This window comes from Camellia sinensis, chromosome 2, assembly GCF_055761805.1.
Source record: "Camellia sinensis isolate YWXY chromosome 2, ASM5576180v1, whole genome shotgun sequence".
Lineage (NCBI taxonomy): Eukaryota > Viridiplantae > Streptophyta > Magnoliopsida > Ericales > Theaceae > Camellia > Camellia sinensis.
The window spans coordinates 161,405,216-161,431,915 of record NC_138962.1 but is presented as its reverse complement, the minus strand read 5'-3'; the positions used below and the strand labels follow the sequence as shown (position 1 = coordinate 161,431,915).

General features: G+C 35.0%; 2 long non-coding RNA genes across 6 annotated transcripts; both read left to right on the top strand.

Annotated features, from left to right (window-relative positions):
* Nucleotides 1-11,968: 11,968 nt before the first annotated feature.
* LOC145820427 (uncharacterized) lies at nucleotides 11,969-15,881 on the top strand. 2 transcript variants are annotated; one of them, XR_014361960.1, is made up of 4 exons: nucleotides 11,969-12,179; nucleotides 12,303-12,479; nucleotides 12,641-12,737; nucleotides 15,495-15,881. It is a non-coding gene; the product is annotated as an uncharacterized LOC145820427 (long non-coding RNA). The 2 variants fall into 2 exon arrangements; XR_014361959.1 differs by lacking the exon at nucleotides 12,641-12,737 and having other exon boundaries at nucleotides 15,495-15,872.
* Nucleotides 15,882-16,754: 873 nt separating this feature from the next.
* LOC145820426 (uncharacterized) lies at nucleotides 16,755-19,884 on the top strand. Of its 4 annotated transcripts, XR_014361957.1 has the most exons (6): nucleotides 16,755-16,989; nucleotides 17,080-17,151; nucleotides 17,332-17,411; nucleotides 17,499-17,557; nucleotides 17,909-17,992; nucleotides 18,099-19,542. It is a non-coding gene; the product is annotated as an uncharacterized LOC145820426 (long non-coding RNA). The 4 variants fall into 4 exon arrangements; XR_014361956.1 differs by lacking the exons at nucleotides 17,909-17,992; nucleotides 18,099-19,542 and adding an exon at nucleotides 19,552-19,884; XR_014361958.1 differs by lacking the exon at nucleotides 17,909-17,992.
* Nucleotides 19,885-26,700: the final 6,816 nt, after the last annotated feature.

Sequence of the window (26,700 nt, the reverse complement as noted above, 5' to 3'; positions counted from 1 at the left end):
GACTGAAACTTATGATTTAAGGCCTTAAAGGGTGGAGGGATGGTTCTCCTTTCTTTACACCTTGCTTCTCTAGCCTTTACCCTTGTGTTTCCCACCTTTACACTATCTTTTTTTGAGCTTTTTAATACTGAATTTCAGAGTTTTTTCAATGACTAAAATGTTGTTTTGAAGTCCAAACATGGAGGGGATAGCCTCCCCTCCTTATGCTTTGTTTATTAGCATACATAGCTCCATGTTTTAGCTTATGGTTCTAACTTTTTTTTGTCTTAATTCCAGCATGTTTTAGGATTGATTTAGCACTGTTTTAGGACTATTTTTAGCTATTCATTGCATTTGAGCTTTGTATTGAATGCTTGTAGTGTGATAATCCCCCTAGGTTGGTGGTTTAGGCTTTAGCCACCCACCTATTTGAGTTGATAGCATTTGTTTATGGCTTTCCATACTTGTTTTCACCCCTAATCACTTCTGCAACATCCCTCCTTTCTTGGCTTTTGCTTTACTTTGAAAGTCAGTTCAAACTAGTTACTTATTTAAAGCATGAGATTGAGGTCCTGTGCTTAATGGTTTAATCCCTTTGGAGGTTCATTACTAACGGCATGACACTTTTCTCATGCCTAAAATAACTCTTGGTTTGATTCTTCTTTCCATTAGAGGACTTTAAGCTTACCGTTGGACTTAATTTACTAAGGAATGGTTGGTAATTAAAATTGAGTAATAAAATGAGGACTAAAAATGATGCAAGATAATAACTTGATTTGGGTTCAATCGGACGTTAATTGAACCCTTGAGTCTTGAATCGTTTCATACTTGTTATTGATGAAAATGGTTCAAGAGTCATTGTTAACCACTTCCCTTGATCAATCCATGATAAGGAGGGGGTTTGAGAGTCTTTATTTGCTGCATTTATTGAAGTTGTACCCTTTGGTTCATAGGCCATCATGCAATGAAATTGCATCGATTGATGGTTTTTGAATCAAATTTACTACTCCTTTGAGCTGTTTGATGAAAAGGAGGGGTAAAATGTACAAACATGCCTTGAAAATACCGTGGTTGTGCTCTATTTGCTCTCTGTTACAGCAGGAGAAACCAGGATTTTGTGGCTGGCAGGCCATCTTTTGTGGACAGTAGGCCATCATTTGTGGCCGACAGGCCACAACTTCTGCACTGCTGGCCACTTTTGTCAAATGGAGCAGTGGATTTTTAGAACAGAACATAATTGGTTCTGAGGTGAAAAATAGTGCAAGTGTTCTATTGTGCAACAGAGGCATTTGGCAGAAGAATAGTGGCCTTTTCGGGTGGAAATCCGCGCGCATGTATGAGCATTTCTTGTTTCCTGAAGTGGAGTAGTTAGAGTAATTAGCTTAATATTTTTCTCATATTGTATTCATGTTGTAATTTGTTAATTTGTAATTAATTAGTTGGTTACATAGACTAGTTAATTTGTTGTAATAATCTAGCTAGCATAGTTAGTTTATTTAAATTCGGTTTGTAATAGTTAGTTATTTCTTAGTAATTAGTTAGCTAGTTAGTTTATTCGGACCCTCTTGCGTGAGGGCGCACAGTTGTAATAGTGTGTATGTCTTCCAAACCCACGTCTTTCTCCCTTTTATTTACCTGCTTATGATGGTTAGTTTAGGGCATCATGTTTTGTTTAGCACCTCTCATACCTTACATCCATTGTCTTGCACGCATTGGGCTCGGCGTATCATTGTAACTTGCATTGTTAATTTAATACTTCTTTGAATACGTGCTTAGACTGCATGCTATCAAATTGATTCACATGTCATAATTAGTAGCCGAGCATAGTAATTGTATATTGCATGTGTTGCATTAGTCACATTGCATAGTTGGGATCGTGCATTTTTCCTAACTCTTTCATCTTTTCGGCTTGGAGTACTAGGTGAGCATTTTTCTTGCTTTAGCATATCGCATGCGTGTGATTGTTGCCATGTCTAGCATGCTTGCCATGAGGCTAATTGCTTAATTGATAAATTGGTTGAATGCTTGTGGATGAAGGCTAATTGCTTGAACTGGGATAGTTTGATTCATGTACATTTGAGCCCACTTTTTCAAATGACACATTTGCAAACTCTTTTCAAAAACAAAATATGAAATCAAGTGCTCCAATTCTTGAAAATTAGTATATACTTATGTGTGTGCGCATCACATAGTAATGCTAGTCTAATAATTGGAACAAAAGCATATAATATAAATAAGATTCACATCATAATTAGTAGAGGCCGATCTTTGATTGGACGAGCGGGTGTGCTCAATTCATGACCTGCCCCTCTCGTACCTAAGTTCCCGAGCAAAGACAATCTTGGTGATGACGCATACGTGTCCTTTGGCACGAGTCATGGGTTTCTTAAATTTTCCAAAAATATTTAGGTGGCGACTTTGTATCTGGCAAAACAATCTATTTTTGGCAATTTGATTCAAAATTGATTTTTTGAAAGATTTGCTGGATTTGGACTCTTTGGTGTTTATCTATTTCACATTGCACTTGTGAGATCAGATTCTGAACTGTGGGAGTCTGATACTATAGGGCTTATTCGTCTTTCGAAAGGGGGCACGAAAAGTCGAGCTACAATTTCTGGCGACTCTACTGGGGAAAGAAGAGAACTTGGCTCGAACTTCATGATGTGAAATTTTATCTACATGTATATGTTTCTTTGGAGTTAAAGCCGAAAACGTATTAAACTTAATTGAAAAAAAGGCGTTAAGGGGGCGAAAATGAGAAATAGCCCCCGAGCCACCATACAAATGTCAAGGCTACCTTTCTCGTGACAAATAGAACTTGTGACAGCGAATGAAATGTAATTAGCCCGTGTAGGTTGGGAGTTAGAGCCGAAAAGGCATTAAACTTAACCGAAAAAAGGTGTTTAAGGGGCGAAAATGCGAAATAGCCCCCGAACCACCGTACGGATGTCACAAACACCTTCCCTGTGACAAATAGGACTTGTAACAATAAACGAAATGGAATTAGCACGTGTAGGTTGGGAGTTAGAGCCGAAAACGCATTAAACTTAACCGAAAAAGGGTGCTAAGGGGGCGAAAATGCAAAACAACCCTCAAACCACCGTATAGATGTCACGGACACCTTCCCCGTGACAAATAGGACCTATGACAATAGATGGAATGTAATTAGCACATGTAGGTTGGGAGTTAGAGCTGAAAACGCATTAAACTTAACCAAAAAAAGGCGTTAAGGGAGCAAAAAAACGAAACAGCCCCAGAACCACCACGAGGATGTCACGACTAGATTCCCCATGACATATAGGACCTGTGACAACAGTCAGAATGTTATTAGCACACATAGGTTGTAGTTAGAGCTGTAAACGCCTAGAACTTAACCGAAAAATGGAGAGTTAATATCCAATAAATGTTCAACCTTTTCATTGCAAATGATGCCATTGTTTCATCATATACAGTGGTCATTTGGGTGGTAAACGTATTAAGAAAGCATGATATGGTTATGGAGATAACCCTATAGATTACTCATTCATTTTACTTTGATTAGGAAAATGAGAATGAAAAAGAATTAAAATAAATTTACAATCAAAGTGTGTGTGTCAATTTCCGACCACACTGCCAATTAAGCACTCAGCTGGAGAACATTGGCAGAATAGATTAAACCCGAATGACCTGTCACAAAAAAAATAGATTCCAGCGGTGGTTCGTCCACCCGGGGGCACTCCGACGATCAAGTCAGTTATCTCTCAAAGATAGCAAAAGAGCTTAACTCACTCTTCAAAACATAAAAAGCATACCTTAGACCCATGAGGGCGCCTCTCTTTTATAGCCAACACAAACCTAGTCCCAATAGAAGCCTAGCTTCAATGGACTTAGGATTACTGCTAATCTTGGATTCCCAGTAGGATTGGGATAAACTTTCTAAGAGTCTTATCTTTACCCAAACTGAAATCCTCTCTCATTCTAGGACTCTTGTCCCTTATCCGCTTATCCCGGATTCTGGTATCTTCGCAGATAACCTCGGCCTAGCCGAGATGATCTTGGCGTCATGATCAGGACACGTGGTACCTTGGCTTGCACTTCGGTGACACCTCGACCACATGTTGTCATTCAAAAATTATATCCCCACAACTGCCCCTAGGTTCTATTACCTCGGCATCCTATGGTGATGGAGCCTATATCATTCATTCCTTTAATCATGACCCCGATTTAACTTCAGCTTGTAAATTTTTCTTAAAATTTCAATAAGTGTTAAACATGACCTCGGTTTAACTTCAACTTGTAAATTTTTAAAATTTCAGCAAGTGTTAAACATGACCTCGGTTTAACTTCAACTTGTAAATTTTTAAAATTTCAACAAGTGTTAAACATGTCCTCGGTTTAACTTCAACTTGTAAATTTTTCTTAAAATTTTAACAAGTGTTAAACTTGACATCAGTTTAACTTCAACTTGTAAATTTTTCTTAAAATTTCAACAAGTGTTAAACATGTTTTCAGTTTATAAATTCCAACTCCCAAGCATCATTCTCCAACCCTCTGCCCCCGCGTGTCTTCCTCGGCCCTTGTATACTTCTCAATTCTGGCCATGAGTTCCTCTATGCTCTTTGGCAATGTCTTTGCCAGTGATTTTCGAAGTAAACAGTCATCTTTCAGGCCGTTCTTAAAGGACACGACCGCTACCTCTTGGTTGCATCCTGGTATTTGGTTGAACACCTCATAATACCTCTTGGCATAAGCCCTAAGACTTTCATCCTCACTGATTCTCAAGGCCATCAGGGAGTCCACCCTTAATGACTGTAGTTTGTTTGTCACAAACCTGGCCACGAACATCTCGGCCAGGCCTTCCCAGGTTTTCACAGTTCCTTTCGGCAACTTGTGAAACCAGTCTGAAGCAATTTCCCCAAAGGACGAGGGGAACACCTTGCAGAGCAACGGCTCGTTCCTGGTGTATAATGCCATCGAGTTCAGGTACAAGCCGACGTGAAAGTTCGGGTCTGACTTACCGTTGTATATCTGGAACCTCGGCATGTGAAACCTCTTCGGGGCTTCGAATTTGTCCAATTCTACAGAAAACAGTGTTCTCGGCTTGACCGGGGAAGTCACCTCGGCATCTTGTCGTTTTCTCTGGAGGTAATCCCTCAGATCCTCCTTGGTTCGTTTAGGAGCTCGACTATCTCTGGATTTCAGCCTCTTTGGTGCCCTACTTCCTGTGTCATTGTGAGTCCTTTTGGACCTCCCTCCACTGGTCATGTCGAAACAGAGTTCCTTCCCTTGAACATCCCGATGTTCTTTGGTGCAGTCTTCTTTGGTTCGACGTGTCTTCTGCGATTCTCCCCTCGTTGATTCTCTATGCCCGACCTCCCGTGAAGGCCGGTGAGAATGCCCCTTTGCCCTGTCGTGCTGCGGGACTGCAGGAACTGTGTTCTGCCCCCCTTTCTGGGCATCTTTCTTGGCCGCTGGAATCAGCGTATCTTGTAAAGGGAACGGTGACTGCATGACGTTGTTCTGCATCATGAAATTGACGACCGTTTGTAGGTCCGCCAATTTGTCCGCCATTCCCTTCATCTCGTCGTCCCTCCTCAGGCATCTATCTTTCTATACCTGGTGGTCGTCCTCGTTATAATACCCGCTTCGGTCCGATTTCTTTGGTACACAGCCCTCCTGGCCGACGTCCTTTTCTCCGTGATTCTTATCACAAGTCTCTTTGTTGCAGTTGTCTTCTTCGACGTCAAGGTCAATGTGTTTCTCGCTCCCAGTAGGGGTGTCGTCTCCAACCTTCTCTTTTTGTCCGTCGTTGGGCATCTATTCTCCTTTCTTTCCCACAGGTGGTGCCAAATTGTGTGTGTCAATTTTCGACCACACTGCCAATCAAGCACTCAACTGGAGAACACTGGCAGAATAGATTAAGCCCGAACCACCTGTCAGAAAAAGAAGAGGTTCTGGCGGTGGTTCGTCCACCCAGGGGCACTCCGACGATCAAGTTAGTTATCTCTCAAAGATAGCAAAAGTGCTTAATTCACTATTATGAACATAAAAAGCATACCTTAGACCTATGATGGTGTCTCTCTTTTATAGCCAACACACACCTAGTCCCAATAGAAGCCTAGTTTCAATGGACTTAGGATTACTGCTAATCTTGGACTCCCAGTAGGATTGGGATAAACTCTCTAAGAGTCTTATCTTTACCCAAACTGAAGTCCTCTCTCATTCTAGGACTCTTGTCCCATATTCGCTTATCTCGGATTCCGATATCTTCGCAAATAACCTTGGCCTAGCCGAGATGATCTCAGTGTCATAACCAAAACATGTGGCACCTCGGCTGGCACCTCGGTAACACCTCAGCCACGTATTGTCATTCAAAAATTATGTCCCCACACAAAGCATTGCACTTATAAAAATTTATTTTATGAAGAGGTATGCTCCTAAAACTTGTATTTCTTGAAAATTGAAATCAAGTTTGGAATAAATCTTTCATGATGCATACATATGACTGTATTTTGAAAGAAGGTTTTTATAAATTGTTCTACCTGAAATGCATATTACAACCTTTTTCCTATGTCTGAATCAATTGATATTTTGTAATGGGTGCAATTGTTTTTTTTTTTAAATTTTTTTTTAAATGGCTTTTGGCGTGAACTTGTGGATAGTCAACATTTTTGTTTATAGAGGACACTTGACACTTTTGTATAATCATGCTAACTATGTGTTCCTCTGCTTTTGTGTAGTTTAGCATTACTGATACATATTAACTTTTGTAATCCAACTAATAGTTGCTTAGTGTGACATATATATCACCTTTTTGTCGTGATACAGTTTACGATTGTAATTTGTACCACGCCAAATGGCCATATCGCATGGTATTAAATATATTTTTTGTATATTGAGGGTTGGATTTTTTTATGGAATTATAATTTTAGTTTGGACAATAGTTGGTTTGTATGGAATATATACATTTAAAGTTATTCATTTTTGGATGGCTGGAAGTAATATAGATTGTGTAATGATTGACAATTTTACGTTGTGGAATGATTGATAAAATATGTATTTTTTTTTTTTGTTTATACCCATACTACAGGTTGCACGGAATATAGACAAGTTGTAGAAAAATTACAATTTTCTGATAAAAGAGAAGATCATTTTTTTGGCAACTAAACAATTCGTACCCAAATAGGAAATACACATTTCAGTGACTAAAATGTTAGTAGCTAAAACTTAATAACAAATTTCGGAAAACAATTATGGCGACTACAAAGCTTAGTGCTAACAAAAAGCAGACATTAGGCAACTAAAACTTAAAAAAGAATCAGACATTTGGCGACTAAAATATTTTGTAGGCAAAAAACAAAAAAAAACATTTGCCGATTATAAGTTTAGTAGTGAAAAATGTGAGGCTTTAGCAGACGAAATGTTTAGTAGGCAAAACACAAACTATTTGGCTACTAAAAGCTTAGTAGCCAAAAAGGTCAGACTTTTAGCAACTAAAAAATTAGTAGGCAAAAAGAAAACCAGACTTTAGGTGACTAAAATGTTAGTAGCCAAAAACAATCTAACATTTGGCAACTAAAATATCTTGTAACAAAAAAAATTTTGATGAACAAGAAAAACACTTTTGCCGACTACAATTTTAATAGCAAAAACTGTGACACGTTAGGCGACTAAAATTCTAGTAGCTAAAACACAATCACACTTTAGGCGACTAATATATTTAACAACTAAAAATATAATAGGAGAAACTAAAAAAAAAAATTGGCGACTAAATCATTAGTAGCTAAATAAAAGCAACGTTTTTTTGTGACAAATATTTTTTGTCACTAAAAAGGTTATATTTAATTTTTTTCCCAAGACTTTTGGCGACGAAAAAAATAATCAGCATTGCATTACTTTTATTTTAGTCGCCAATTATCTTCCCCGACAATGCTTCAGCGACTACTCTTGAGACCAAAATATTTAGTCGCTAAAGACTTTTGACGACTAAAAATTTAGTCGTCAAAAATGTAAATTCTTGTAGTGGGTGGTGGAATAGAAAAACACTAATGTTAGCTGTCTAAAACAAAAATCAGTGTCGTTAAATTTACAAGCATATTTTGATTGTCTTTAAACAAGTACAGGTTTTCTAGGGAGTTAAATAAATAAATAAAAGCCCAAGAAAAGAACTAGTAATTAACTCATCCAAATGGGATAAATTCTTTTTGTTTTTTAAATAACATTTCAAAAATTTTAATTGAATTATTTATTATATCTATATGTATATGTATATATAAATAAACTTCTTTTAAGAAAAATGTTGTGACATAATAATTGAAAATAATCTTAGATGTAACTTAAATAAATATGAGAAATAATTTAATAATTATATAAATATGTACGTATATATGAAGGGTCATACTATTATACACACTTTTTTGGTTATGCAATTTATGATATTTGTAGTGTTGATTACAACAATTGTCATAACTAATCATTTTTCTAGTCATAACTTAAAAAAATTAATAAATATATAAAAAAAGGTCACATAAGGTATAACCAAAAATATTTTGAATCATAACCAAAATAGTAGTCATAACCAATATTCCAATGAGTCATAACTAACACCTCAATAAATTATAATCAAATAACTCAATTCTCAAAATTAAGATATATGGTACACACTCCAACAAGGCAATCCTCCAGAACAACTACCAACCAATCAAAGGATCAGGGTTAAGCTTTTTTTTACTTTTTTATTTTTCATTTTGAAGCAAGAGGCCCATCAAGAGGTGCTATTTTTTGGATGAGAAAAGTTAAGTGTACAAAAATAATTTACAGAATTAACGACAAACATGTATTTTGTATGACAAACATGTATTTTGTCTGTGATTAATTCTGTGAATCATTTATGTGTTTATAACAAAACTCTTTTTAATTACTCTATGTTCAGGCATAAAAATACTTAATAAATAAGACTGTGGAGAGATTTATATATCCCCATTTAATTTTAATATAAAGTAAGTTGACCGGTATCTAGAGAACATTCATTGCAAATGCTAAACCTCGTCATTGTTGGATATGTTTTGCTTAAAATAATGACATACAAATAATTTTTTTTAAATAATATACCAATTAACTTTGGCATTGTTTTTGTAATCCTATAAACTTGGAGCCACTGGGAAGACTATATTTGCAGTAAGGGTAATTTATCAATGCATTTTCTGATATTTATTTAAAATATGATTTGCTCATTGTAATTTTAAAAATTATATTCTATCTCTTGAAAATTTTAATTTCATAAAAAATGACCAATTTTACTAATAAATCATCAAGTTAATTAACAATTTTTAATGATATCAAAATTTTATTTTAATTAATAATTTAGATAATTTTATCATTATATAAAACAGCAATTAGAAATTTCATTTCTTTAGTTAATTATGTTCAATAAAAAAGTTTGACTAGGACATATTTGTAATTTTTTAAACTATAGGGAGCAATTTATATTTTAATCAAATTAAAAAAAATATATTCGTAATTTACCCTTACATTAACACATAAATTAGTTACTGAATTAAATATAAAATGCATATAAATGGATAGAGGATCTAATTTTTTTTTTATTATTCTTTTATTGTTGGAATGGCATACATACACTAGATTTCATAAATACTTTTTTTAAGTAGTTTATGGCAAGGTAAATTCATTAATTTATCACAAAACTATTAATTTTAAAGGGTTGGGTTTCTATCATGTTGAAATCTCATGAAAAATTTTGAGGGGCCCATAGGACTTATTACGGGTCTCGTTTCGATTATTCGAACCGTTTATTTTGTAAAATTCTCAATGTATATCATCAATAAAAATATTTAGGTCCATTTGATAATCATAACCTTTTTCATTTTATTGCATTTGTCTCTAAAAAAAGGATGGTCTATTTCAAAAATATATTTATTGTCCATTTTTTCGGAGACAAAATACTATAAAATAAAAGAAAAATTACGATTATTGAATCAAACTAATTTTTTTATGGATAATATACATTGACGGCATTACAAATTGGATCATTGAAACAAGACTCATGATGGGTCTTATAAATCCCTCAAGTCTTTCACATTGAGATATCAATATGATGGAAATTCAACCGACAGTTGAACTCTTTTAACTATTAAAGTGTCACACATACACAGTACTATCACAATGGAAATAGTTAAATGATCAAATTTTTTTTTAATTTTTTTATAAATAGTTAAATGATGTAAATGTGTCCCCTATTCCCTATATTCATAGACTTGTTTTCCATATAATTTTAGACAAAAATTAACTTTAACAACAAATTATAAAAAATAAAAATAAATAAATAAAAACTTAAAACATAAATGCCTAAAGAAAAAACTCCATTTAAAAGATAAAGTGATAAAATAACAAAACAAAAGAGACAAAAGGTAATGGAAATAATAAATAAATCTATTTTGTAGATTCATTTTCTAAATCTAATAATGTCAATAAAATGATTAGTTGATAATTAAAAAATAAATAACAAAGAGAATTCACTTAAATATTTTCATACAGTTGTGTGGGGGTGATTTCTGCTGAAATGTTTGAAGAGAACTCCATTTTGGATGTTGTTTGATGCACTGATAAACATAAAAATTGAACTATCATCATGCATTAAATATGATGATGTGATAGGAAAGATTATAGAGACATACAATCCTGCGTCAAATTCTTTCAAAATTGGCCCCAAATCTCTCAAATTGTCTGCACATGACATCAAATTAATTTTTGGAGTAGACTACAGATCTGTGCCAACAAAAACTGCATATGGTTTAAAGCCAACATTTGGACTTATCGACAAGAAGTGCAAAGACACACAGAGGCTTACATCGAAAAATATCCAATCTTTGATCGATGAGGCATTGGTTGGAAGAAAGAAATCAGATAATGAGGAGGTTGCCAGGTTGATAAGTTTGTATGCTTGTTTAAAGCTCTTTTATTCCACAACTGGCAAGACAATTGGATGGGCATACTATCAACACATGGAGCATTTGGACAAGATGAGGCAATATGATTGTGTAGAAACCATCAAGTCCACATCAATGAATTCCATTGAACTTCATCATCGACGTCTAGAACGAGTGACTTGCTGTGTTATGGCTTTAATGGTATGTAATACTACATTCACTCACATAAATATTAATGTGTACATCTGAAACTATACATTCACATTAGTTTATAATCATAATTTTTTTTCGACATGTATATTAGGGCTGAGCAACGAATCCGTAAAATCCATAATCCAATCCAGTCCAGTTCAATCCGATAGGTTTGGATTGGTTTTTTGAATCCATGGTTCGGTTCCGGATTGAAGAATTAAAAATCCGTAGTCCACGGATTGGTTCTGGATTGAACCCTATGATTCCGGATTGGAACCGATCCGAACCATATACAAATAGTCTATATTTTTATTATAAACCCTCCCGCATAGTATCTTCTCTTATTCCATATAAAACCTAAACACAAACCTAAACACAAACTTAAACCCACATAGTATCTTCTTTAATTACTTCACTACAACAAAATTGACTTTTTACGACACCACATCAACGACATACAATAAATGCATGTCTTAGTTTCTCACTTTTACGACTTTCTTTTTTTGCACGTCGTAAATACTTCTCCAACCACGGCGTGTCTATTGTTTAGGCCGTGAATGGTAATAACAATGATTCTTTAACGACTTGCAATGCACCCCGTAAATAATAAAACTTTCAATGACGTACATATGGCGTGTCGTTAATATATTAATTATACATGACGCACATACGCCAGCCGTTAAAAGTATTACCTTTTACGACGCACACAACACCTGCTGTTAAAAGTATTACAAACTTTACGACGGACAATGTATGTCATAAATTGTATGATAAAAAACAAGAAGCACCAAAATAAAATTTCTGGAGCCAATTCACGAAAAAAAAAAACAAAAAAAATATTTGGCAAAAGAAAATATGCATCATCTGTTTGGGCTTCTAATAGATTCTAATCATCAGACACTGGTTCGAAGGAGATCCATTGCCGGTACGACAACTGGCTTGACAGCGGCATCCATCGCCATTTCCTTCATCATCTCTTTGCTCACTTCCATTTCTAACTCGTCTCTTTGCGGCTTCGATTAGCAAAACAACGTTAAAAACTCCATTTAACAGCGTCGGGCACAGAGAAGAAGATAAGGAAAGGTACACACTCATTCTCTTCTCTTCTCTTCTCTTTCTCTCTCTCTCTCTCTGATTTGCCCTTAACACATCTCATTTGGGGCATCTCTCTCTCTCTCTCTCGCTCTCTCTCTCTCTCACTCACAGATTTGCGAACGAGATTCAGTCAGGCTGAGTATAGTTGCAGAGTTATTTTGACGAGTCGTCGCTCGGGTGGGAGACCGAGTCAAAGAGGAGTCGAACCTCATTTGGGTCGGCAGCAAAGACAAAGCATGGCGAGGTCGAGAGGAAGAAAGAAACTCTGTGGACCGAAGAAGAACACAGGTACATTTTCTGGGTTGTTTAGATTCTTTTCTTCACTACCAAACAGAGTGTTGTCTTGGGGGCCAAGCAGATCATCTAGTTATGTACATGAGTTTCTTGATTGATTTTTTTTTTTTTTTTTTTTTTTTTTTTTTTTTTTTTTGATTTTGTGTTTTATTAAGAACTACCCTAAATTAGATGGTGACGAATATGCTGTTTGGCTTTGGGCCACCTCTGTGATGTATCCTAAACTTCTATACATGGTTGTTTCCCTCAATTGTAAGTATCCTTTGCAACTTTTCAGATGCTCCCTTAGCATTTGTTCACATTTGTAGAACAAATGAGGTATAAGTCAGTGATGGATGCAGTGGTCAGACTTTGTCATTTTTTGATTGTAGGAAATGTCTACTATGGATTATTTAGAAAACTGGATTCAGTCTGGGGTCTGTTAGTCCTCTAGTGTGCTAAACTGAAAATTATGATTGATTTCAAATTCTGATTTTGAACTATAGACCTGCTATTGCAATATGTTGTAGTAAAATGTGAGGCATGTGCTAATATGTTTTGTATATACTAAAAGTTGAGATTTAAAAACCCATTTTAAATCATTTTGCTTCCCCATTCCAAACTTTTCAAATATGAAGAGGAAATGAAAAAAAGAAAGAACAGTAAGATTAGGACACAGACAAAGAGGCAGTGTAAAATCAGCCAAAACTCATTACCCCAGATGAACAAACTGTCCTGAAGAACGTGTGTACACCTATCAGGCTCTAACACAATTGTTGATGTAGAACACAATAAGTAAAGGTACAAATTGGAGATTTTCACGTGGGCATGCTTCAAACCTTACTATGTAATCAAATTTGGGTTGATTTTGAGTATTTATGTTTATTCTCAAGTCATTACATTTCTGGTCACTTTTAAATTGGCCTGTGATATGATAAGTACACAGGCCACGTTCTTGGTCAACCAAATCATTTAATGCTCACATGTGGTATATAATGTGGGTTAAGGATTTTGTTACAGGTCAAGTTTTCCACTTTTGGGATCCTAATCTTAGTAGAAGTAGGAGTTTAGCAACCTAAACATAGCAACACTTATTCTTCAACTCAGTAGAATGGATTTTGATAATTAAAGATTGTGTTATTTTGTGACGCAACCCAACCTTAGAGAGTAACTCCTAAAGAATCAAAGTGGGATTCCCATAAGACCCTTCTCTTTCTCTTTCTTCTTCATTTTCTTCTATCTTTAATTCTCTGCTATTAGATTCTATTATTTCAATCACAAACCTGCCTTAGTTTCTTTCTTTTGTTTCATTCCAAAGCCTATATTCCATGAGCTAATCCTTTGCTTACTAAATTTGGACTTTAAATCGACTCCAAAACCCAGAAGTACTTTTTTCCTGAAATTTCCACACAGCATTCTGAAGTTCCTACAATCTCTCACTTTCAAATAAAGCCAAACTCCAGTCACTTCTCCTCTAAACACTACATTATTTCTTCAACATTTTACAAACCCTATTCTTACAAGTTCATAGGTTAAACCATCATATAACTAACCACATGTAGCATTATAAGTGTCATAGTGTTGTCCGACATCATCAGGCCTCACTTAGAAGAAACGGCAAACTACATTATGTTCAAGTGCAACAAAAAAATAATAGTAGTATAAGATCATCCTAGGTTGGTCAATTTTTAATGCTAGGACCACCATTCCACATGATATCAACTAGTCTTTTCAGAAAGAGGGCCACCACAGTAGCTAATAACTGGGGTCCTCCAATATTGCCTTGGCATTGCTCTACAAACACAGCTGGGCACACCCCATCAGACAGAGACAACAAAAAATAAACCAAAAGGGGAAGCCCTACTTATATGAAACTAAAACAATACAAAGTAATCAACATTGATAGTATCCTATTTTTCACAAAAAGAGATTAGAACAATTTATGTAGATATAGAAGGAAAGGAAGAACAACATAGGGAAATCGATCAATGCTAGCAATACAGCTACAACAACCCTATAATGTTAGAAAAAAATTGTGGAAGAAACACTAGAATTTATTGAATATTGCAGTGCTTACAAATGGCTGCAGACCCTGCCTAAAAATAAACACTCAAAAGAGTTTAAATAGACTCTTCTGTTAGCTACACAATGCACTACTTCCTTATTTTTTGCTACTAGATTACATTGACAGATAATAAAACACCTAAAAACTCTCAACCACTTGGTAACTAATCCTAAAGACTCTCAACTACTAAGTTCACTATCACATATTTGTAGAACAACAATCAATAGGTGTCCTACAATCAGATCTGCTACAGTTGTCCCTTTAGCCCACATTTGAATTATGTTCTAACATATAATAGTAGAAGGAACATATATTCACCATTGAGCGAAGAACAATGGTTTCACATACCTGTTGATTAATGTGTGCATCACTCCAAGAGCCCAAAGATGTTTGAACATAATCCAGAATTTTGTTCTTGGTCTCAAACATTAGGCTTGGGCCAAGGGTTTTTCCACCATTAGATAAGACAGAAGTAGGTCATGTTTAGAGGAACCTGTAAGAACAACATATCAGTATTAGGCATCCAACTGTATACAGACAATACTTTTTTTTTTGAGGGGGGGGGATGACAGTTAGTATCTATTAAAAAGCACATACTTGATATTGTGAGGCATTTTATCAGCCTGCACATCATAATTCACATCAGGAGTGCCAATTGGAGCCAATGGTTGGGACACCATAGTGGTAAATCCTATGGATGCTTCCATGTTCACTAAGGCCCGCCCTTTAGATACAACAAAATTTGAGCGAATGTTATTTGGTCATTCACCACTCAAGGATGCAGAAATTTTATTTGAGCTTGTTGATGCCACAACATTTTGTGTAGTAGACTGAGGTTTCTGTGTTGGTGTCCTACTGTTATCAATATTTGTGGTGACCAAAACCAAGGACTTACTTTAATATTTCCATCATAATGTTGCATCATGAAATGATAAAAACAAAGTAATCAATTTAAATAAATTCAGGTACCTCTAGTTGCTTCAAACCGCATTAGGAAGGAGATCATCAAGATTGAGCATGGAAACAATGAAATCACATTCTATGGCAACTCTGTTATAGCTGGTATTCCACCTTATTGACTTGTAGCATTTGTGCAGTTAAATGCTTGTTCATATATTGTAATTTTGGACTTGTACAGCTGACAGATATGGTTTAACATTTTTACCTTGATGAACAAGACCCACTGGAGAAATTGTTACATCTGCTAATGATAAAAATAGAGTTGTTCTTGTAACCCAATTTGATCTTGACAAGATCAAATTCAAGAGACATAGTTGGGGAGTATTTCGTGATCGGCGTCCAGATTTATACAAGGGACTTCTTATATTAGATGGCATCAATCCCAAACTTTGATCTTATATATCTTATCCTATCAATATCTTTTTGTTGTGTTACTGAATAGAATTACTTCTACAATACCTCCTATTCTCATGGGAAATAGGAAACATAGCACGTTGATTGTGTTCGTGTCAAATGCTACGTGTAGCATTTCAAACATATGCTTGCTTTTGGATCATCCAATATCAAATTTTTGTTTCCAGTAATAGATCAATACATATCTTATCCTATCAATATCTTTTTGTTGTGTTGCTGAGTAGAATTACTTTTACAACACCTCCTATTCTCATGGTAAATAGGAAACATAGCACGTTGATTGTGTTTGTGTCAAATGCTACGTGTTGCATTTCAAACATATGCTTGCTTTTGGACCATCCAATATCAAATTTTTGTTTCCAGTAATAGATCAATATGCGATGATCCAAAATATCAATCATTCATGTTACCCTTTTGATATCTCAACTATTACTTTGTTGACTCTTGGACCTTGCTCTTCTGTTGGCATGATATTTATTAAATATATGAGATGTTTTATTACAGTGTTCACATTACTTATTTTTTCTTTCTGTTCTCCACTATATTCTTTGTTGGTTTGTTAGATATGTTTGAATACGTATAATATTCAACTCTGATGTTAAATTGCTCAACTAAACAAATAACACAAACATGGTATTAAGGACTTCAAAATTATCAATAGAAATCTTGTATATATGGCTACAAATAATGTTGTGGATAGACTTGGTGATGCATTTCCTTAATCGGATGAAACACACCATGTTTTTTTTTTTTATCTTGGGCGATTGGTGCAGCTGTTTGGATGCACTGTGGCCTTATATCAAGTCTCATTTAGTAAGCAACACAGATGTATTTGTTGTTGTTCTTAGTAGTTATTGTGCCTGAATAATTTATATTCGTTCACTTGTTGATATAGGTGCGAGACGTGACAAAGAACTTGGTTGACTCTCAAAATTGGGCTAAAGGTGTTAGAGATTGTCTTTCTGAAGTGGAAAAATAGTCATATCATCGCAACTGTGATACAGAAAAGTGCAGTGGGAGCATGTTGACAATTTACTTGGCTTTAATCTAGTGCCTTGTAATGAGCCTGCACTTCTTAAATTAAAGGTGCAATATGAGATGTGGTTTTTGTTTCTGATGTGCATGTGTTTAGTTTACAAATCTGACTCTTACAGCTATTTAATTTTTTGTGTATAGGATTACGAAAATGAAGCTAGAGCTTTGAGCCAGGAAATTAATTCCATCCTTTCAACGTGCTCAAAAGTTTCTGTAAATAATTTCTCACACTTGATGCTTTTTTTTAAACTTGTTTTTTCTAATTACGAGGAACTAGTTTTTTTGGCTAATTAGAAAATATTATTTGGTCACTATTTTATTTATTATTATTATTTTTTCCTTTTTGTTCTGTTTGGTCAATTTTGTTCTAAACTTTGATTGTATTTTCTACAGATTGCTGATTGGGAAATGTTATACACCAGAGTTTGTGACTTGCCAATATATATCAATGAAAGTGAGAAGTTAGGACAGAGGTTAAACCAAACAAGGCCTGAATTTCTCTTATTTTTTGTGGGCATTTACTAAGCTTCTAATTTTAACAAAGTTTGTTTCATTTACAGATCCATTCCTATATCCTGATAAAGTATGTTGTTCAAAGAACTTGCCTTCATTCCAAGAGGTAATAGTCTTTTATTTCCTCTCGATTGAAATTTGTTATTATTTTTTATTTAAATTTTAATAGTTTTTTGGGTGTCATACATGATAGATGGGTTATTTGTGTGAAGGAACTCATGTTGATTTCTTTACTAGTGACAATAAATTTTTATAAAGTATATTAGTGGCAATAGTATTTTTAATGTATCATGTTAAGCCTTTTTATTGTTATTGTACTTTCCTTCGAAGTACTACCTTTTCTGTTTTGGGTTTTGTTCACCACACCTTCATTTTTCCACAATATCAGTCTTCTTTCTCATAAATTATAATTATTGAGATACAGTTGACCCTTTTCAAATTATAACTATCGTTTCAGCTTGTTATTTTTCTCATCTTATTACATAACATCAAAATGGAACAAAATTTGGGAAAGACTCCAACCTTGGATAATTACTCAGTGGTATATTTCTTGTACATTTTCTAAAGTTCTTGATAAATTATGTTTGATATTTCATATATTTTTTTTTCTTACATTTTCTTTAATGTTTTGGCCTTAAAAAGTGCAGTTATTCAAGCGGTTTTGAGCAGTGAAAAAGAGACGATAGCCTCTTCAGCTGGCAGTGGGGGAGTTTTAAGCAAAAAATTAAATGAAGTGGTTTTAGCCTATAGTGGTGGTTTAGATACCTCAGTCACTGTCCCTAGCTGAGGTAGGCCTAAAATTTTTGTCAAGGCTTGTTTACTCTTGTGTTGTGTCTGAAAATACATCTTTATTTGCAAGCACCTACATGTTGTAGACATCCTATTTTCCAAAGAACAACTATAATTCTAAGTAGTGTGGTATATTTAGTCTTAAACTGGTGTTGATTTCAATTTGTTGAATGGAACAAAAAAGCACATGTCATGTTCTGGTGTGACATTTCAGTTTAATGTCGAGTTTAGGCTGTAACTTTATGGAGAGAGTGACGGCTGCATATTATTCAGTTCCATGGTACAAAGAGCATTTTTTTTTCCAGCTCATGTTCATGCCTGTGATATGTTCTATAATTTTGCTTTTACTTACTCATAGTGCTTCTTGTATTCTAGAGCATTGACTACATATCCTTTTAAATAATTATATTCTCTATTTGTGTAATCTTGTATCATTTTGCATATTGCAAGGAGAATTATGGCAACAGTAGGTCGCATCAATCTTTGTTGCTTTTACATTTCTTGTTGCTAGGTTTGATATGTTATCTCTGTCAAAAGTTTGTGTCTTAGGATATGGAGGTCGTTAGAGTTGCAATATAAATAGAAGGAAAATGTGTCTGCCTTCATTTATCAATTTAAGTGCTCTAAATGATATTTTTTGCCCAAATGGATTGATAGGTATGATTTTCCCTTTTTTATTCATCTTTCGAATGTGATTTATAGGCTGCGTTGGATTTTTCTTTTTGTGGCTTCTGGATTTCTTTTACTTTGCAGCAGTTATATGGGGAAATTTACTATGAGGCTGTTATATGGGGAAACCTGTGCAAACCTAAACCTCATACATAGATATCCTTTAACATAATTACGCAAGTCCCAAGTAGGTGTTGCATTAAAGTAGATTAATTCCACCTTTTCCTCTTTTAAAATTTAATTTTTCTCTTGAGCTTCTTATGGCCTGGATTTAGTAGAAAACTATATTTTCCTGTACAAACTTAATGGTTTGTTTGAAGATTCCTACTCATTTCCCTCTAGAAACATTGCAACAAAAGAGGTAACTTCATTAGAGGTAACTTCATTTGAGGTATGAAAAAAAAAAGGTTTTGTTTTATGTGGATTTTATTTTCATATACGTTGAGACTATTGAGATCTTCAATTTTTGCTAATTTTTCATTATGACATTGCTTTTATAGGGCCATTGAATTATTTTATTAATTTTGGAAATGTTTTGTTGATGTTTTAAAATTTCTTGATCATTTGTTAATACCTCAAGAAATATTTTTGTCCCTAAGTTGTTGGTTTTTATACTTATGTGAAGTTTCTTTTGTCATGTAGACAAGAAATGCAACCAGGTTAGTTGCTCTAGCTATTGCCGCGGGTTTAGGTGCCTTAACACATACATTGGGCACCCTCGTCCCTGTGATAGTAGCAAGTGGATTTGCTACAATTACAGCAGCAATTGTTATAGGAACTGTTGTCGGTAGTTTTATATAATCTCTTAATAGTTGTCGATATGTTTAGAAAGTTAGATATGCATAGTTTTGGATGGTTTAAACTTTTTTTACAGTTTAGAACTTAAAGATATAGTTTTCAAATGTTTGGAATGTATAAACAATTGTTGAATGTTTATAATTTATGGATATAGTTTATTTTTGATGTTTCAAACAATATTTTGGTGGTTGATTGGTATTTTGTGATGCTTGTTTGTAATATTTGTTAGATTGTATAAAATTGGTCAAATAGAACCTGCTGAATTTAAAAATAAAAAATTAAAACTGCATATTCTATGACAGGCATAATAAGCCGTATAACATATTTTACGGCACGCAATCAGCGTCATTATTTGTCTCACCAATTAACAGCATGCAAAAGTAGCCGTAGAAAAAGTAACAACGACGCACAAAATTTCCTGTTAAATAGTTTTTAACGGCGTACTATAGCATGTCATAGAAAACGTAACAATGACGCACAAAATCTGACGTTAAATAGTTTTTAACGGCGTACGAAGCATGTCATTGAAAGTGAATGACTTTCCATAACTGATCATAATATGACGTGCGCTGCAGGTCATAGAAGGGTTTTTACGGCTTGCATTGCGTGCCGTAAAAGCCCTTTTTTGTTGTAGTTTGTTTGTTAGTTTTTAGTTTTGATTTGTAATTATCTAAATACTTGTGGTGAAACCAGTTTTCTTATGATTGTTTACATTCTAGAACAGTGTATCGCTATTATAGAAAGACGTGTTACTATTGTGGAACTAATATAGTGCTATGTTTATATTTTTATGAAATTAAAGTGATATATATATATATTATTTAATTATGTGAATCCGTGGTCCTAAACCGATCCAATCTGTGTTTAAATGGATTGGTTCCATGATTTAAACGGATTGGATTGATTCTAATTTTTCAGGAACCGTAGATAACAGATTGGTTCTGATTTTATCCCAATTCGGTCCAATCCGAACCATGCTCACCCCTAATGTATATTAACTGATTATGTTGAGTCACATTATCAAGATTTTGTTTTGACATTCACGTTTGAAATATAAATCTTCCCATTGTGAATCTTTGGAGTACAATTTTCATCTTACATTGAAAATGTTCAATCATATAGTTGATATTCCAATATTCACATTTTTCATTCAAATAATGTCCTAATTGTTTTTGAGTAGGAATTTTCTCATTGTTAGTATTTAGAGCCTATTTTTCATGTCACATTGATTATGTTGAGTGAATGGTCACATTGTCAAGATTCCATTGTTGACATTTGTGTTTGAAGTATAAATCTTCTCATTGTGAATGTTTAGAGTTTGTTATCCATGTTACATTGATTATGGTGAGTCACATTATCGATATTCTATCATTAACATTTGTGTTTCAAGTATGAATATTCACATTGTAAATGATTGGAGTCTAGTTTCATTGTTGCATCGATTATGTTGAGCCATATTGTCGAGATTCCAATAGACTCAAAACACCATTGTTAGTGTTTGAAATTTGTTTTGACATTTCATTGATTACATTGAATGAATTGTCATATTGCTGACATTTGTGTTTGAAGTATGAATCTTCAAATTGTGAATGTTTGGAGTTTTTTTTTTTCCATGTTACATTGATTATGTTGAGTCACATTGTCAAGGTTTTGTTTTGACATTCATGTTTGAAGTATAAGTCTTCCTATTGTGAATGTTTGGAGTCTAATTTTCATCTTACATTGAAAATGTTCAATCATATAGTTGACAATTTGGTACATTTTATGTAGTATTGGCTGTGTGAGTGTACCAAAATAGTGGAACCAATATTGGCAAATGCAACACCTCGATTTCTCAAATGGAATCTAACAAAACTTCACAAGAATGTGAAGAATTTGTCTTTGTTGTCAATCAATGATGATGAGGTTAGATACCAACATTATCTAATGTGAATAATATTATTTATTGTACTAAAACTAACAGTAATCTCTATTACCAGGTTTATAAAGAGAAGCTCATACCAACAGACTATAAGAGCACAATGTTCATGCATACAATAATTCGGGATGAGGAGAATTAAAAGATGCACCTGAGAATATTATTCATCATGAAGTCAAAATTGAGGAAGAAATGGACATGAGCATACAAGAGGATGACATTGATGAGACATACAATGTAGAGTTGGGCAATCAACTACAATTTCAAACTAGAGAGGATCATCACATTAAAATTGTGGAAGAACTAAACATGAGTACTTGCATACCAGAGGATGACATTGATGTGACATATGATAGAGAGTTTGGCAATGAAGCACAATTTCAGAGCAATGCACATGGTGAAGCCAATATTGAGGAAGGTGCAGAGACGGTTGCATATCTACATGCGCATGGGGTGTATCAAGTCATTGTGTCAAAGGTTGCTCAAGACAGCATTATAGAGAAAATGGTCGCTGACCAGCAAAAAGCATTGGACCTCATCGAGAAACTACAAATTGAGAACCAAAATCTGCAGCCAGCAAATGACATGAAAGACAAAATCATCTTAGAGTTGGAAACATTAATATGTAGCTAGAAGGAGAATCCAACAGCTCAGAATGAGTTGTCCTTTGTCAAACTTACAATTGATAATAAGAATGCTGAGATAGAAAGGCAAAGCAACTCCATAATTGACCTCCAAATTGAGAAGACTATACTCTAACTTGTGAAAACTATGCTATTAGATAAAATTGATGATGATACAGTACATGTTGTCACACAACAGATAAACCACGAGACTATGGATGTGGAACTAAAGCAAAACTTGAAGAAGAAGACCCAAAAAACTCTGACATCTTTGGTGAAGCGCACCAAAATTAAAAAATAAAGGAAAGAATTGAAGTTGCCTGATTTTGAATATCAAAACAAAAAGGGTGACAAACAGAAAAGAAAGTTGGAAAATTTGGAACAAAATGACAGTGAGAAGCAATGTGAAGTTGTAGATCCAGATTTTAAAAACTATTTGCACAAGTTTCGAGACTTTAAGCGTCCTAAGCATAATAAGTTTGGGTTGACCAACAAATATGAAGTTTCGAAGATCATATCTGAACAGGACAAGCAAAAGCTAAGGAATATGCATAAAAATGGAGGTTATGGGTAAGCATATTTTAAACGACTTCTATGTCTTTACATACCATTCTTGTCTTATTATATCTAAATTCTAAATGTAGGTTAACTGTTTGGTGAGGAAACACCAAGGAGACTTATGTTTTCTATAACGATCTTGAGTCAATAATTCTAGACAAGTCCATAACAAACAATGTATGGTGCTTTGTACATTGTGCATTAAAGGTTATATATATTAACATTCGCATCATAATCACGTTACCATTGAATATATACAGGCCATAGATGCATATGCGAAAATTTTAAGAAACAAGTAGGAATCAATGATGACAAATTCACAACAATTTGACAATTCATTCTTTTTCAACAACTTGTGTTTAGTATAATTTGTTATTATTATTATTTTTTTAATCCTGAATTAAAAACAAGTTTAATCCCTTATTTATAAAACTCATTACTCACAAAGTGCTGTTAATGTTTACAGAGCATGACTAAACATGAAAACGTAGAACTACAAACCAAATTCATTGATCCTCACATCAAGCATGCAAATCAGTATCGATATCTGCACTTTCCACTCCATTTTAAGTATCACTGGACCATAGTAGTGAGCGATATAGATGATGGAGTGTGGAAGCACTACAATTCAATAAGGCCCAGAGATGGTTTTGAAGACATACACCTAGCTCAAGCAAGGATAGTGGTAATTTCAATATTTCATTCTATAATATGAAAAAATGTGCATGTTGAGTTACACATCATCGTAGTTAAATATTATCTATTCTACACATCTAATCATATTCACAATCACAGAAAACATATATCGAATCACATATTCAGAAATTGCTCTCCACATCGGATATGGCAGATACATTAACACCCTCAAACTATGTCAAGCAATTGCAATCAGTTGTTGCATGCCCTCAACAAGATCCGAATTCGTGAGTATTTACAATTAATATTCTCATTGATATAACACCTACAACCAATGTGAATATAAGAAAGTATTGATTCTTTTCTTTTCTTTTTTCCCCTGTAAACTTAATTGCGGAGTTGCACTTTGCTACATAATGAGGCAACATGCCCATCATGAACCGATTGAACCGATGCTGGACAAGGAAGCTTGGTTTGCTATGAGAGCTATGTTAGTCGAAGCATTTCTGAATGATCTTGAAAGAACAAATCATACAATTTTTGTTGTTGATACCAAAGAGGATGCATCTGAGAACTAAACTTCATATTTTCACACCCCACCATTTTCTTTTGATGTATTGATGACACAATGTTAACATCAGGTTTTGTCTAAGTACAATATGTTTTGTATATGATATACCAATCACTAACATGTGAACTTGGGTATTGTTAGTTAGTAAACAATGATTCCACAAAGTTGTTGATATGAATAGCTATATACATTTTGTCTACCAAGAAATATACTTTTAATATGAATGTTCTTTCTTAGTGTTATTCATGATGTATGAGTATTGTTAGTCATTATATGTGTTTGTTAAATACAACACAATGTGAAAGTTCACATATGTATATCATATGCTCACTCTACCAACACATATTGGGGATATGTAGACACCCCATTTTTGACCGTCCTCAAGACTTGGACGTCACCGCTTGAACACTCGGTGATCATCTATGTCCGTGTTTGTTTTGAGTTCCCGGAGGTCTTGGCTACGCGCCTTGCCTCAGGATCTCTCGACTTGTTTGTTCTGTGATTGGTTTTACACCAAGGACTTGTTTGTTTTTGCACCTGAGGGTAGAGAGTAGCTTGTTAACTACCCCTGACACCCACCGGCCCTGGATTGAGGCCACCGGCTGTGTCTTCTTGCTACTAGCCATTGGTGAAATATACCATTGGCCGGTCGGCATTTTGTGTGGTCGGCCGATCATCTGTTTGGCCGATGGCCTCCTTTTCTGGCCGGTACCACCTTTTTGCCTTTTTCAGGCATGGTGCATGCCAGCTGTGCCAGCTGGAATGCACAAACCCTGCCCCTGTGCACAAGTGTGGCCGTTTTGCCCATTTTGCACCTTTTTGGTCTAGCTTCTTGAGGAAGCTTGGACCTTTGTCTTAGCTTCCTCAAGAAGCTTGGACACCTGTCCCAGCTTCCTAAGGAAGCCTTGGCCCCTTTGCCTTGGCTTCTTTAGGAAGCCTTGACCCCTTTATTAGCTTCCCTTGGAAGCTTAACCTTTTCCATTATCTATATAAGAGACCCCTCTTCTCCTTTGATGGGTTCAGCAAAAACTAGAACAAAATATATATACATATCTGATATACACTTTCTCTCTCTATATCTCTCTCTCTTTCTTCATTTTGTGTGTGTTTTATAGCCTAAAAGTGTGTTTAGTTCATAGTATTGCACTAAGACACACACTATTACACCATACTTCGACTTGGGAGGCCTTGAGGGTTTGTTCTTGAAGTTTTGAGCTGATTTTGATCACAAGAAGGGGCCTGAGCTTGCTGTCCTTCAAGGGTTCTTCAAAGGTAACATTACTTACTTTACATTCCCCAATCTTGCACTAGCCTTTAGCCTATCTTGTTTACTGTTTTAGACTTTGTGTATAACTGAAAAAAGTCTTGTATTTTCATGCTTAAGATACTTCATTAAGGTTGTTTTCGTGTTGGGGGTCGACCTCCCCCTCTAAGGCCTTGTTTGGTCCATTTTGTGCTTCATTTGTTAAGCTTTGGTTACTTTGGTGTATTGGCCTTATCACCACTGAAATCTAGTGGATTTTTAGTGGTGAAGAAGAGGGTTTGAAGTCTTGCATAGGGGAGGGACACCCCTTTCCCCTTTGTGTCTCATTTGTGCATGCTTTGGCCTCATAAGGGTAGCATATGTGCTTGGTTGTTTTTGGTTCCATTTCAGAGGTTTCTAGGTGTTGTCTGGTCATAATATGTCTTTGTTTTTTGTCAGATTAATGGCCTCTCCCATGCTTAATACACTTGCTTTGTATTCCCCCATTTTTCCTAGAAATGCATCTAGCCGTTAAACCCTCATGCTTGCATATTTCTACCTAGCTTTGTGAAGCTTTTGGTCACTATTTATCATTATTGAGGTCTGTTGGGTGCTGGCTTGGTCGTATTTGATGTGTTTTGTATGGCCCCCTTTGCATTCTAACACGTTGGTATCGGGTGTGTGAGTCATTAGCATGTATTGGCTAGACTATTTCAGTGATTTGGAATCACTTATTAGGTCATTTCAGTCCATGTTTAATGCTTACATGCTTGCATTTGTTCCCCTTTTAATGCCTTAAAGAGGTGTGGTCTTATGTTCCATGTTTGGGCTTTTGTACATGCCTATGTGTTTGGGGTCTTGGGTTGCCATATCAGTGGGTATTGGGGCATATTTTGATGCATTAAAACTCTGTTTTTGGTCGCATGATTCATGCCGTGAGTGGTTGGGGTGGTTGTAGTAGAATACTACTTTTTGTGGCTTTGAATGCTTCCTTGTTCACATCCATTCCGTAGCATGTTTCGGTGTCATCTTTTGCATGCTTTTCAGAGTTTAACATGAGTGTTTAATGTCCAAGTATATTGTCTTTACGTGTGCTTAGAGTTGTCCCCTTCCATGCTCGGGTGATGGACCTTGGTGTGTGCATGCTTGCATACATGACTTGTGCTCTCTTGCACCACCTTTTGGTCACTGTTTTGGGGTGGGCTGAGGTTTGCCCCTTTGGTTCAAGTCCACCATTGCATAACCATGTTACATTATTTTGGTTTCGTGTTTGCATTATAGCATGTTTGCACACTTGCATATTGATTAGCTAATTGCATTTCATGTCATAGCATTGTATGATAGTTTGCATCACATTGCATGTTTGCATGCTTGGTTTGCGTTACATTTGGCATGTTTGCATACTCAAGCCCTCTTATATACCTGAGCCATATTTGTATACATG